Here is a 15806-nt window from a genome sequence, read left to right on the forward strand (position 1 = left end):
CTCCACAACAGCCCAGCAGGACCCAACAGAGCAGGCAGCCCAGCAAGGCCAGCTGCACAGCAGCCCAGCAAGGGTCCAACAAATGATTCAACAATACCAGCTTTCACACCGAGACAATCAATCAGGGCGAGAAGGGTCCCAGATCGACTCACATTGTAAATAGTTACACTATTGACTTTGGTGGGGGAGTGTTGTTATATATGTAAACTTGTATTTATTCTGTACAGCCATCAGAGGGCTCATTCCCTGGAGTCCCAAGGATCCCATAATCCCTTGGGAGCACAGGTATTTAAGGAGACCTCACAGGTTGGAGAGGCACTCTGGAGACTTGTAATAAAAGACTAAGGTCACACTTTACTTTGTGCTCACAGTATTCAGTCTGACTCTTTCTTCATACATAGTACACCAGAAGTGCCATAACCTACAAGGCTAGAAAGTGGGATTCGGCTGGATAGCTCTTTGTCGGCCAGCGTGGACACGATGGGCCAAATGGCCTCCTTCTGTGCTGTACTTTTCTATGATTCTATGAACTATAACGTCACGTTGACATAATTGAAGCTGACCCTTAACGTAATGTTGGCTATTAAATGCCCTGTGACTAGAATGGTACTCGGGTGAAGGACAGTTATGTGGATAGACTAGAGAAGCTGTGATTGCTCTCCTTAGAGCAGAGAAGGTTAAGCGTGATCTGATGCAGGTCTTCAAAACATTGAAGTGTTTTTATAGAGTAGATAGGGAGAAATTGTTTCTGCCGTCATCAGGGTCGATAACAAGAAGACACAGATTTGAGATACTTGGCAAGAGAACGATGGGGGAGGTGGAGTGGGGAACGAGTTGAGAATTATTTTCATGCAGTGAGTTCTTGTGATCTAGAATGCACTACCTGAAAAGAAGCAGATTTAATATTCACTTTCAAAAAGGAATTTGATATACATTTGAAAAGGAAAAATGTGCAGGGCAGGGGAGTGGGACTGATTGGATAGCTCGTTCAAAGAGCTGGCACAGGCACAATGGGCTGGATGACCTCCTTCTGTGCTATATGATTCTATGATCAGTGAGGTGCTAATACTGCTGTACCTTTCAGGAACAAGGAAACATTTTAGTGCAGTTCAGACAACAACACTGAAGCTCTGGGAAACCATGTGTTCTGAAATGATATTTATTCATGAATTTAAGGCTTAAAGGAAAGTCTTAGTACAGTGAAGATTCGTCAATACTTCAAAGCTTTTTCCTGTCTTTGCTGTAGAACTTTGTTTTCTTTAGGACATTTTGAGATGCCAGCTTGGATTTTATCATCCATGAGTGAATCTACATTGACAGTTTGGAAAGAAGCCCCTGTATATTTTTATTTCTGGAGCCGGGCTCTTATGTTTTCTGTTTTGTATCTGCATTATTATGACGGCACATAAGCCGATTCCTCGATTGGCTGTCGGCAGTGTTAATTTGTTTGATAGTCTGATTTTGCAAAGTGGTCAGTGACTATTTGTGAATTGGTAATGATGCAGATTCCCTTTGTACTTTATCTTTTCCTCACACACACACTTTAATCGCTATAGCTCTTTGTCATTGCTGTTTCTATATTCTTGTAGTTTGTTCAAATTTGCTTGTTTTATTTTCCCTTCCTGCTGTTGTTTGTTTTTCTCAGATGTCGGCGTCTTGATTTCAATTCTGGATTATTTCCAAATGTTGCATGTAGTATTGTACTGTTCCATATTTTAAGCAATATATTAGCGGGTGTGTTTCATTGATCTTTGTACTGTATTATGAAAAAAGGCTTCCTTTTCTTGTCTTTACATTTTCCTATTACCCAGTTTATACTGTTTTGTGTTTTGAAACTTGAGTTTTGAAAAGCAAGAAGTCAAGAAGTTGTATTTCCTGAGGTTGTCTTGTTAGAAGTTGGTTCTTTTGGGTGTTTATGTCTGGTTCTATCAAAATAGGTTTTAATGTATTATTTCTTAGTTGCAGTCTCCGGACTCTTAACATTGGAATGCCATCTAGCTGTTTTTGATAGCTCAAGGGTTGTATTGAAAATTCTGGGATAATTTTGTGAGTTGACTGAGAATTATTCTGAGCTCTGTAAAGCTCAGTCTTGTAAAGCAGGTCAGATCAACATAAAGTCCTGACGCAAGCTTAAATCTTTTTTTTTCAAAATGTTGTTGAGTTTTACTTCTGATATACGCACACAGTTGGTTTCCTGTTCTAGTTGTTGACATATGGCAGAGCGATACACTAACTTTCAAGTCTATTCTGAATAAAGTGTCATTTAAGTGCAAGTAACCCCATGGCTGTCATACATCTGTGCATCTTTCCCATTCCAGGGCAAACTGCACTGTGGCATGGTAATGTAGGTTGTGCTTGTGTTAAGTCACCTTGTGATAATATGTTTTATGCAGTTGAGCAAATCTACCTTCAGCAAAGCATGCCTGTCTCTGACATCTGTTGGCCAAAAATGTCTACCCTGTAATATCCATGTCAGCATGAATATTTTGAAACCGAAACTGGAGAAGTCAGGGAATTCACAACATGGAGTCTGTATGCTAATGGAAATTTCTGTATTCTACTGCATATAAAGTGATTTAAAATCAGAGTAATAAACCTTGCTGTTTTCTCATATCATACAACGCTAGATTATTCAGAACCCTGAGGATAAAACAAGAACAAAATATGTCCCACTTGGAAACATACTGCTGGAAAGGTTCGAGAGGTTTAGACTGAGGATAAATGTATCAGCAAGTTAGTGCCTGCAGGCAACTGAATTCAGCCCTCCATTTAAATCTTCCAATTCACCTCTTCTCATGCAACAAGATTTCTCTTCTTGATGTAAGCAAATGAGGCAGGTCCAGAGTAACTCCAAGGCCATTCTAAAATAATGTGCTTTGTTGTTTCCAATGACGCTATTCTGCGGCATGATTAGATACTTCCTGACTGTGACACATCACAAGTGACCGAGGAGGGAGGGTGGCCTGACATGGCAGGTCTCTCAGATAATTGACATTTTGATAGACAAGATTCTTCAAAGTACATTTTCTTTTACCTATCAAAAGGATTGTCCTTTAAACAGAAAATACTTGGCCCTCGACTTTCTTTCCTTTTTAATGTATACATGTGAGAGTTGGGAAGCCTTGAAAATATGAAAACATAAGAGATTGCAAATTATAGGGTTCAATTTTCCCCAGTTATCTGCACCGTTTTTTTGGCGAATGATGGGTTTTTTTGGCGTAAATTTAAATATCCAATTTTCCCCAAAGTTTCTGCATCAGCGTAACTCAGTTAGTTATGATTTGTTTAGGTTAGGTTTTTTTTGTGTCATAGGGGGCCTAACCTGATGTCTGCACCAGTTTTTCAGATTTTCAAGTTTGGCCAACTTACATTTTTCCTAGGACGGCGTCTGTGACCAATCCCAAAAATCCTGGGCACTTAAGAAAAACCAGCGCACATTAAAAAGTCGGCGCAGAATGACGCCATTGTTTTTGTGCAAAGTTTTGGAGGGAGTCAAGAAGACATTGAATATGCATCATGAAACTTAATTTTTTCAAACTCAAAACAGAGAAAATGGAAGTCTTTGCAGCCTCGGACGGTGGGGCCCTGGGTGTGCCTCGCTGCATCCCACTGGAATCCCCAGCCTCGGACTGTGAGAAACCATGGAATGTCCCAACACTCATACCACTTAAGAAAGGGCCTGGCACCTCAATGGGCGGCACCTGCACCTCCTCCAGAGTGAGTACAACATTGGGGGCTACATCTATCCCCTTCCCCTGACCCTCCCCCTCCCCCTCACCCCATGTTCGGTCTGGAAGGTGGGATTGGAAGGTGTTCAGGCTCGTCTGCGTCTGAATTTTCTCCTGCATCGGCTTCAGCCTCAACAGGGTTGGCCTCAGGTTCTGCAAAATATAACAGAACAGACAAATGGTAAGCAGCAGAGGAGGGGGCAGGGTGACATGAGAAGGCACACACAGCGCAGGCAGCAGGCTCATTTGAAGGATCACGATGAATGACAGCACATTGCTTCAACCGAAGTGTAGCTGACTGAGACATTCCCATGAACTGAAGCATGGCTAGCCTGCGCAGTATTTAACATTTAGCAAAGCCAGACTGTGGAATTTGGAGGACTTGCCCTCTCCCTCGAGTACGGGCCTCGCTTGTACAGTGGTGATTACTTTTCTCCAGGCAGGACCGATCAAAGCAGCGATCCTGTCTTCCAAGGGTGTCAGTGAGTGCAGATTTGTCGGGCCTCCTCCTGTTCGAGTTCTTTCCCTTTTGTTGTGTGCCACCTTCATCTGCAAAGAAGAAAATATAACTTTTTAAGAGAGGGTGTCTTTTTGCTGGGTGGGACATATATAGATGCTCACATTTACAATTGCAATTCCAGTGAATAAATGAAAATATCACTTACACTAACTACTTGACCAAGGTCCTTCCATTTTTTGCATTGGCCTATAGACCTCGGGGTGGTCACCATTGCATAGTAATCTTGTGCAAGTTGGTTCCAGCATTTCCTCATTTCTTTTAGGGAAACTTTTATGTGACCTCTGCTCGTGTCCAGCTCATGCTATCTGGCCTCAATTACAGTAACTAGTGCCTCCACTTCACCCTATGAGAAATTCTTGGTCCTTGAGCCGTGTTGCATATTGTATTGCAGCTCCGATTTTTCCACTGAGAATGAAAGTTGTCACACACAACTGGTTCTTTAAAAATGGCTGAATGCAGACCGGGAGCTGTACTGGGCATGCGCATCCATAACAGTCACATAAATAAATGGTTTTTTTTCACGCATGCGCAGAAGGGGGCGCATAATTTTTTCAGCGCAGACATTAGGCTCCACCCCCCGAAGCTAAAGGACAAGATGGGCAGTGGCGATTTCAAAAAATAGAACCAGGGAACTTGCAAGTTATTTTTTTGGAGTCATCGGAGCCCAAAAAAATGGGCATAACTCTTGCAATACGCCAAAAAATTGAGCCCGTAGTTAATGTAATATAACACTTGTTATAAAATTAGAGCACACAGCAGTATTGGAAAAATGTTACTCTGTTGCTTCATGATGCATAATTTATCACTATGATAAACATTCATTTTGCAATGCAAATTCTCCATTAAATTGGAAAAAAGATCATGAACATATTGGCATACAAAATTGTGTGATGATATAAAGGGTCTGAATTGAGGTAGATTGACCAAAATGCCCATGATAATTGCTCATAACAACCAAATTTGTGTTTTTAGTTTGCTATCTGTAATACTTTATCCCATTGTTAACCCATTCCCAAATATGCAATGTGGTGGTAATACGGTTAAAAATGCTGTTATGCTGTTAAAGTGCATTTGTCCATCTGACCTGTGAGTGTTTGAGATGATGCTGAGGAAGGATAATCAGCATATAACCTGCCGGGATACTGCAGCCCTTGGAATAAGGGAGTTAGACAATTGTTGAGATAACCCAACTGTGGAGCCTGCAGACTTTATTTATTTTACTAATTTACTGCTTCTATTTACTGCACAATATATCATGTATCCTACATGGCTACTGTTGGTACTATCACAAGGTGTGCTACCAGAGGGCACAGCAGTGGGAGACTTGTAGGTTACCTGTACAGGTGTGCCTGGCCTAGTACAAGAGGCAGGCCACTAGATGTGATCCTCACTCTGGAATTAACAAATAAAGGTCTAAGGTCACTACAGCTCAAGAACAACACATTGCCTCGTGGAGTCATTATCAGAGCATCCAAGGACATAACACAATAGAAAATGTTTCCCGCCAATTCTTTGTTGGAGCAGGAACAGCAACAATTAATACTGAACAGTTAGATAAGAACATAAGAAATAGGAACAGGAGTAAGCCATATGGCCCCTCGAGCCTGCTCCGCCATTTAATATGATTGTGGCTGATCCGATCATGGACTCAGGTTCACTTCCCTGTCCGCTCTCCATAACCCCTTATCCCCTTATCGTTTAAGAAACGATCTATTTCTGTCAAATTTATTCAATGTCCCAGCTTCCACAGCTCTCTCAGGCAGTGAATTCCACAGATTTACAACCTCTAAAGAGAAGAAATTTCTCCTCATCTCAGTTTTAAAAGGACGGCCCCTTATTCTAAGATCATGCCCTCTAGTTCTAGTCTCCCCCATCAACGGAAATGTCCTCTCTGCATCTACCTTGTCAAGCTCCCTCATAATCTTATACGTTTCGATAAGATCACTTCTCATTCTTCTGAATTCCAATGAATAGAGACCCAACCTACTCAACCTTTCCTCATAAGTCAACCCCCTCATCTCCAGAATCAACCTAGTGAACCTTCTCTGAACTGTCTCCAAAGCAAGTGTATCCTTTTGTAAATATGGAAACGAAAACTGCATTTAGAACTAAATATGGAAATCAAAACTTGAGTATAGGAGCAGGGAGGTCTTGCTGCAGTTGTACAGGGCCTTGATGAGAACACACCTTGAGTATTGTGTGCAATTTTGGTCTCCTAATCTGAGGAAGGATCGTCTTGCTACTGAAGGAGTGCAGCGAAGGTTCACCAGACTGATTCCAGAACTGACATATGAAGAAAGACTGGATCAATTAGGATTATATTCATTGGAATTTAGAAGAATGAGAGGGGATCTCATAGAAGTATATAAAATTCTGATGGGATTGGACAGGTTAGATGCAGGAAGAATGTTCCCGATGTTGGGGAAGTCCAGAACCAGGGATCACAGTCTAAGGATAAGGGGTGTAAGCCATTTAGGACCGAGATGAGGAGAAACTTTTTCACCCAGAGAATTGTGAACCTATGGAATTCTCTACCACAGAAAGTTGTTGAGTCCAGTTTATTGGATATATTCAAAAGGTATTTTGATGTGGCCCTTACGGCTAAAGGGATCAGGGGTATTGAGAGAAGGCAGGAGTGGGGTACTGAAGTTGCATGATCAACCATGATCATATTGAATGGTGGTGCAGGCTCGAAGGGCCGCGTGGCCTGCTCCTGCACCTATTTTCTATGCTTCTATGTTTCTATGCAGTATTCCAGATGTGGCCTCACCAATACCCTGTATAACTGTAACAAGATTTCCCTGATTTTACACTCCATCCCCTTTGCAATAAAGGCTAAGATGCCATTGGCCTTCCTGATCACTTGTTTACCTGCATACTATCCTTTTGTATTTCATGCACAAGTCCCCCCAAGTCCCGCTGTACTGCGGCACTTTGCAATCTTTCTCTATTTAAATAATAACTTGCTCTTTGATTTTTTTCTGCCAAAGTGCATGACCTCACACTTTCCAACATTATACTCCATCTGCCAAATGTTTGCCCACTCACTAAGCCTGTCTATGTCCTTTTGCAGATTTTTTGTATCCTCCTCACACATTGCTTTTCCTCCCATCTTTGCATTGTCAGCAAACTTGGCTACGTTACACTCAGTCCCTTCTTCCAAGTCGTTAATATAGATTGTAAATAGTTGGGGTCCCAGCAATGATCTCTGCGGCATCCCACTAGTTACTGATTGCCAAGCAGAGAATGAACCATTTACCCCGACTCTCTGTTTTCTGTTAGTTAGCCAATCCTCTATCCATGCTGATATATTACCCTGCAATGGGAGGTTGCTATGGAGTTTTTCAGCATGGTTTATGCATTAAAGAGGGAATACTGAGCAATATATGTTATCAGACATTGTTATAACAACAACAACTTGTATTTATATAGCACCGTGAACGTAGTAAAACATCCCAAGCCACTTCACGGGAGCATTATCAACCAAAATTGGATACTGAGCCTCATGAGATATTAGGGCTTTTGGCCAAAAGCTTTGTCAAAGAGGTAGATTTTAAGGAGTGTCTTAAAGGTGGAAAGAGAGGCGGAGAGATTTAGGAAGAGAATTTCAGAGCTTAATGCCTTGGCAGCTGAAGGCACGGCCACCAATGGTGGAGCGATTAAAATTGGGGGATGCACTCAAGGCCAGAACTGGAGAGACGCAGATATCTTAGAGGGTTGTGGGGCTGGAGGAGATTACAGAGGTAGGGAGGGGCAAGGCCATGGAGGGATTTAAAAACAAGGACGAGAATTTTAAAATCGGCGGGTTGCTTAACTGGGAGCCAATGTAGGTCAGTGAGCACAGAGATAATTGCTACAATGCTTTATATAGTTTTTCCATTGGAAGGTACATTACCTTAGAGATTGTAATTGTGCATGGAATATGAAAGCAGTCTTTTGTATAATTTCTCTGTTGCTGAAAGTGCTATAAATAAGCTTTATTATGATGGAGATCGGGTTGTGTTGCTTCTATGCATTCCCATAAAAAGGATCAGAAACAAAAGCAATAGCCCATATGCATTCATGATGCCATTTCACAGGACAATAAAAGTTTACATTTGCCACCAACAGGCACTGAATTACTTTAGAGAAACCACAAATGATGCATGACATTTATTGGCCACAACTGGAGTACTGGGAGCAGTTTTGGGCACCTCATTACAGAAAGGATATAGAAACCATAGAACAGATGCAAAATAGATTCACCAGGATAATGCTAGGGATGGGAGGATATAGATTTGATGAAAGGATTATAGATTTGAGAAACTAAGGTTGTATCTCACTGGAACAGTAAAAGTATCAAAAATAAATGTTTAAAATGATGAAAGGATTGGAGAAGGCGAACCCAATAACAAGGGGACTTAAATTTTAGGATTAGTACTAAAAGAGGTGGTTGGAAGGAATGTTTTGAAGCAAAGAGTTATTACAATGTGGAATGCATTACTGCAAATGGCTATTAAAAGTGCGTCAGTCACGACAGTTAAAAGGGAATTAGATAAACACTCGAAGATATTGAAAGATATGGAAACTGAGTATGGAAATGATTGGTTTTAACAGATCTGATGTGGTTAAAACTGGCACAGCCATGATCGACTGCATGGCTTCCTAACCGAAATTTCTCTGATTCTGTAACTTAGGCTGGGAATTTCTGCGGAACTGCTCGAGCTCTGCCTCATAACTATGCCAGAGGTGTGGCGGAAACCCCGTTTAGTAGATCGGGGATTGCTTGATGAAATAACTTTAGAGGATGCTTCACTCTGCTTCGAATCTGGGAGTGCTTAATGTCAACAGTGGGCAAAAAGGGGAACATGTGTTCCATTGCCCAGCACTGACCTCATTCATCTTGATGAGTGCAAAGTTTTGCAAATGTTATTATACGGATCTTTCAAGTGATTGTATTTTATGTCTTTCTTTTTTCTTCATGGTATGGCAGTTAGCAAATACAGGAGGTCTGTCAGTGTCAGTGCTGTGAGCAGAGTTTCCAGTGCATTAGTAAGACTCCTACTTGCAAAGGCACAGCAGGCACAGTTGTTAATGACTCATAGATGTAGCAACAGAACTATTTGTGCACCACTGAAAGCTGCATATGCAGTCTCTGCACAAGGTGAGTGATTAGAACGATCCATTAATAGAAACATAATCACCTTAGAAAGAGAAAGGCTAAGTAATGGGTGCAACAGTGACCTCCAAAGAGGCAGCATGAGGCCCAGAAGTACACACATGACATTAACAGGACACGACTGGTTGGTTGCTATCTGAGCCCAACTTTAGTGCCTGGAGACACACAGTCCAGAAGAGTTCTAATCATCTCAGAGTACTGCATAAGTGAGTCAAGATTTTGATCAACATTGTCAAGAATAATTTTGTAACACTGTCTCTTATTCTGTTTGGCAGCCAAAGAAGAATCAGAGTCAAGATTAAGAGCCCAAGGTAATACATTGTTTCTAGATGCATTCTCGGATCTGTTTTATTTTCAGCAAATGTCATCTATTTCCAAGGAGCCACTTGTCGAGTTATATTCATAGAGATGTAAGATCAGGTCACCTGCCTGTCCTGCCGGAAGGGTGGAATGTGCTGCCTGGGAAGGGGGAGAAGTGGAATAACAATTTAAAAATAAGGAAACAATTTGTTTTTCAAAGTACTGACAGCAAAAATGAAACACTTGTGCTGCATACTCTTTGACATAGGCTGTCCAAATGTTGCAGTGAAAAAACCAACAAGGTGTATGATTAAATAAAGGACAGAAAGTCATAGAAACATAGAAACATAGAAAATAGGTGCAGGAGTAGGCCATTCGGCCCTTCTAGCCTGCACCGCCATTCAATGAGTTCATGGCTGAACATTCAACTTCAGTACCCCATTCCTGCTTTCTTGCCATACCCCTTGATCCCCCTAGTAGTAAGGACCTCATCTAACTCCTTTTTGAATATATTTAGTGAATTGGCCTCAACAACTTTCTGTGGTAGAGAATTCCACAGGTTCACCACTCTCTGGGTGAATGAAAAGTTGTCATCTTTTCATCTAAGTGAAAAGATGACAACTATATGCTTTAATTGACTGAAGATCCCTTACTGCAGCATAGAAGCTGCTGCATTATCCACTGTAGCTATAGACATAAGGCCATAGTCAGCGGGAGGAACCATTTTTTTTCCCATTCAGAAAAACATTCTTGAGGTTATGAGGAACTTTAAATGTTCTCCCACTTCCCCACCATTTTGTTCTCTTCAAAAGTCTGTCGAGAGACCATGATGGGCAGGCAGGCGGCCTATTGCAGAGTAGAAATTGAACCTGCATGCCATGACTCTGGATCAGCGGATCAGTCCTGCAATATAACATGTTATGCATTTTAATGTTTACTTTTCATTCTGTTGTGGGTCATGCCTTGGAGCACAATAACTACGTAATACAAGTGGTGCTCCATGTGTAGGGAGACGCCTCCAGCTCTTCCAGTGCCCTTCGCTGGTGAACAATACATTTTTATTGTGAAACTTGTGTGTAAGCAGGAGAGCAATACTGGTGAATAGAACCTCTTCAAAGGTCCCTTTAAACTGACCCAATAATGTGTCTCATTGAAGAGTTTCCACTCACTGCACCATTGTGACAATTTTTTTCATTTTCTCCATCAGTCATCCTGTGACATCTCCAAATGAGATTGCCAATTTGGTTCTGAATTACAGATTGTTTATGCCCTGGGCGGTGTACGCTATTAGCTGGATTCGAACTCATTCACGTAAAACCCTTGCTGCCCAATACCATTCCACCCATCTGGGCTGGACTTCAATCCATACAACAGAAGTGTCTCCCCTGTTGTACCATGCAGTCTCCCTAATCTGGCATAATTGAAGGACAGAGCAGCCTGGACTTTAGCTTGATAGCTGTTTGATGGATTTTGATTTAAAAAAATCAAAACATTTACCATTCTGTTCTCCACAATTGTTTGGACTAAGGTCGCTGAATATTCATAAAAACAAGCCCGTGAAAAATCTGATCCTATACTAAAAGGAAGAAAAAGACTTGCATTCATATAAGTGCTTTTCACGACCACCGGAAGTCCCAAAGCGCATTATAGCCAATAAAGTGTAGTCATGATTGTAATATAGGAAATGCAGCAGCCAATTTGCGCACAGCAAGCTCCCACAAACAGCAGTGTGATAATGACCAAATAATCTGTTTTAATGATGTTGATTGAGGGATAAATGTTGACCAGGATATTGAGGGAAAAATATTCGCCCCAAATATTGGGGGAGAGCTCTCCCGCTCTTCAGAATAATGCCATGGGATCTTTTATATCCAACTGAAAGAGCAGACGGGGCCTCAGTTTAACATCTCATCCGACAGACGGCACTTCCGACAGTGCAGCACTCACTCCCTCAGTACTGTACTGGAGTATCAGCCAAGATTTTTGTGCTCAAGTCTTTGGAGCGGGACCTAAACCCACAATCTTTTGACTCAGAGGCGAGGGTGCTACTCACTGAGCCATGGCTGATGCTGCTAATATTATCTAGGTTAACTGCTCCTTTATGTCAACTCTTTGAGTTGAAAATGATCTTCTTCAGCTCAATTACCAGGAATTGGTTGGCTGTTATAAATCACAATCTGATTGATAGAGAGTGGGTGTAAGTACATAGAATTCCTGAAACTGACACAATGTTCATAGCTCAGTAGTCACATGAATAACTTACTTTCAGAACTCATCTCCCTTGTATGCTTTACCCTCAAAGAGATCTCCAATAGATCAAAATGCTGCACTTCAGTCAGCTTTCATTCCCTCACTCCAACATAAAATGTGCTTGAATATTCATTATGTTTGGAATGACTTGTAGCTGAGAATGAGCAGCAACAAATAATTTAAATGACATCCTCTACAGTGAGAGTACAGCTCTTTTAATTGTATATATTTGGCAGATCGTTGGTGGAATTGCACGATGGGTAATCCCACCACAAGAATGTCGAGTTCCAGCGTGTCGCTTATTTACATTTTTATTACATTGGTGAGGATGCTGCATTGATTCAATATTGTGACTAATTCTTATCACAGTGTCGCATGATTCGCAGGAGGCAATTATTTTACAGTTCGAAAACAAAATTAAAAGCCTGGAATAGAGGATATTACAACTTTATTAAATGACTGCTGATTCTCTGACGAGCCAGACACATTTTAACCAGGAGTGTGCTGGCACCTGCTGCATGTCCGCTAGCACAGCCATGGTGCCAGCTGCAAGAAATGTTTCGACAGATCAATTGAATGAATATTTTTTGGAGGGAATTCTTTCTGGCAACAGCGAGGCAAAATAATAAATAGAACTCAAAAGAAAACTTGCACAGTAATCCACAGCAGCCCGATTGACTGCACACGAAACATCACTTATTGAACTAAAATATTCACTGATAAATTTAAATTATTACTTTATTCAATTACAAATATAATATGATTTCAGTTTACTATTTAATATTTTATCTGATGCATTTTTTTAAAAACTTCATTAGTACGCTTGTTCCGACTTTGGTTCCTCTTGTGCTTCAGAGGACTTTGAATCAAATTAAATAAAGATGAAGGATTTTCTAGTGATTTATGAAAATGATGAATCAGTTGGTTAAAGAATAACAACAAACAATGACCTTTAGAATAATTTAGCAGATTGAAATTACTTTTCACCCCCCAACATACTGAATTAAACAAATTGGAAGCTTTGGCACCCCTGTGTGCAGCAGCCACTGTATACACATGGTTTGTCTGTGGTGGACTCTTGCAGCTGGTGTGGTCAGAAACTGGGTGCTGCACCTAGTTTGGAATGCTGTCTTTTCATTGCTGAGTACTGAATTTGTCTCCAGTACAGTCTAATGGCAACAAGAACTTGCATTTATATAGTGCCTTTAATGTACTAAAATGTCCCAAGGCACTTCTCAGGAGTGTTATCCGAAAAAGTTTGACACTGAACCACAGAAAGAGATATTGGGACAGATGGCCATGGAGGTAGGTTTTAAGGAGTGTCTTAAAGAAGGAGAGGTGGCGAGATTTAGGGCTCAAAATTGGCCAGGAGTTGCTCCGTTTTAACTTGATTTTTCTGGAGTACCTTTAAAATCCCCATTTTGCACATTCAATTTGTGCCAGTGTAAGTGAGTTAGTTAGGATTTTTTTAGTTTAGTTTAGTTTTGGCCATTTAGGCCACTTTGGCCAGGTAATAGTTACTCCAAATCTACTTAGGTCAGCGTATGTGCCCACTTCAGAAAACCCTTGCGGAGAGTTAAGAAATCAGCACAGGTAGGTACATTGGAGGCCAGCAGAACTTAATGACTTGACTAAAGAATAGGATCAAACAGCTATACAGGACATCATAAGACAAACTTCACATAGTTAATTTACTATACAACAGAAGCATTCATGGAAGCTTAAACTGCAAAAATAAAAGAAGTAAAAGAGAGTTGAATTAAATTGCCCTAATCTCTCAACTAATTTAAACAACTATTTGTTTGCAATGATTATACTGGGCCAAAATTGAGCCAATATTATCTAAATAAAGTCTACTTCAATAAATAAGATATTCTCTCAGTGTTCCTCCATCACTTATGTTGTTCTTTCACAATAGCACCAGGTGAATAGGCTTGACAAATGGCCATCACAATTCACAAGAGACAAAATATATTACATAATTTTTTCAAAATATCCAAATAAAAAATAGAAGTAAGTAAGTCCTACCCTACCTTCATCTTCAGCCCGGGAAAGCAGCAGGCCAGCCTGTGCGGTAGGCCACTCTGCCTGGGATAGGGGCGGGATGCACCAGTAGCCGGTATGATGATGATGATGATGATTGGGTCCCACGCTGCAGCACGCACATGGAGAGGCTGGAGGCGAGGAGCTACTGCGCATGCGCGCACATTCCAACGCGCATGTGCAGACGTTCCTGCACTGTTTTCAGCGCGGGACGCTGGCTCCACCCCCGACCTGACTGGCCACACTGCGCGAAGATCCGGGAGAGGCCGGACAGTGGCCAAAATGGGGAGCGATTTTTTTCGGAGCACTTTTCAATGCAGAAAAGCGGCGCATCTCCGGTGAGTGTGCCGAAAAAAGAAGTGGTCCAATTTTGAGGCAATTCCAGAGCCTAGGACCCTAAAAGATGCAATTGTCTCTGCCTCAACTACTCCCTGTGGTACGGCATCGCATGTTCTGCTCTAAAAGTTCCCCTGACCACTCTTCTCACTCTCTTGTGCCGATTTTAAATATGACACCTCTTCTCTGTCTACTTAACTAGTGGAATATTTCAGATGGCTTTCTGAGACATCAATTGGTCATTACTCTACATCTGTCCCATGCAGCATTAACCTCGAAAGGATTCTCACTGGCTGTGGGATGAAAACGTGCCTCGTTCCCCCAGCACAGGCATCCCTTATATTAATGGGAATAAAATCCCTCTGGCAAAAAAGGATGATTTGTACGCTGACAGTGTTGAACTCTGCTCTTCAACTCGAGTTTCTGATCCTGAAGCCAGAACTGAGGCGATGAGTGACATTGTGAAACAAGCAGCACTCTTCGTGGACTTTGCTGTTGCACTAACTTTGATATTATTCCAACAAATGGCAAGAGAAAGAGACTGCTTCAGCAGGTTGGCTTCATCTGAAACATCACTGAATGATTAATTATATGATAACTGTGGGCGACAGACAGCTTTACGATACCTTTGAAAGTTGGATACAGCAGAGTTGGATTTTTCAAATGATATATAACGCATGAAGGCTCATTTAATCTCCACAGTCAGTACAAAACAGCACAAACTGCATTTTCTTTCCTTTCAGTGCATGTAAGAAATGCTGGGAAGCGTATGTAGCCTGCCTGTCTCCTTACATATTTATAGAAATGGATGCTTGAAATCAACAAGCTTTTAAACTTATTGAAGAAAGTTCTTCGATCTTAAATGATCATCTCGGTGGCTAATCTAAACAACTCGCCTGTTGCAACACCATGATTGGGTGTGTTATCAGAATAGTGAACATCCTCTCAAGCTAATGCCATTCTGCATCTGCATACCATGTTCTGGTTAATCCTATATTGTGCTGTACTGCACTGTACCTTGCACGGTGGCATATTGCTTTATTACACACTATGCTCTGTAGATACATCACAGTATGCTTACAGTGCTGCACCATACAGATGTTGTGTAAGCCTATAAAATACTAGACTGCAGTCTTTATACAGTGCCTGTACTGCACACTGTGCTTTAGTGTCAGCCATGGCTCACTGAGTTGCACTCTCGCCTCTGAGTCAGAAGATTGTGGGTTCAAGTCCCAATCCAGAGACTTGAGCACAAGTAACTTAGGCTGACACTCCAGTGTAGTACTGAGGGAATGTGGCACTGTCGGAGGTGCCGTCTTTCGGATGAGACATTAAACCGAGGCTCTGTCTGCTCTCTCGGTGGATGTAAAAGATCCCATGGCACTATTTGAAGAAGAGCAGGGGAGTTATCCCCGATGTCCTGGCCAATATTTATCCCTCAGCCAACATAACTAAAACAGATTATCTGGTC

General features: G+C 41.5%; 1 long non-coding RNA gene across 1 annotated transcript in view; it reads left to right on the plus strand.

Moving 5' to 3' along the window:
• The window catches only part of LOC139262035 (uncharacterized), a 183671-nt gene that overhangs the window by 44639 nt on the left and 123226 nt on the right, over positions 1-15806 (plus strand). The window contains exon 2 of the long non-coding RNA XR_011592862.1: positions 9682-9717. This is a non-coding gene — a long non-coding RNA (uncharacterized lncRNA). The remainder of the gene's footprint in view (positions 1-9681; positions 9718-15806) is intronic.

The sequence above is a fragment of the Pristiophorus japonicus genome, chromosome 4, assembly GCF_044704955.1.
Source record: "Pristiophorus japonicus isolate sPriJap1 chromosome 4, sPriJap1.hap1, whole genome shotgun sequence".
Lineage (NCBI taxonomy): Eukaryota > Metazoa > Chordata > Chondrichthyes > Pristiophoridae > Pristiophorus > Pristiophorus japonicus.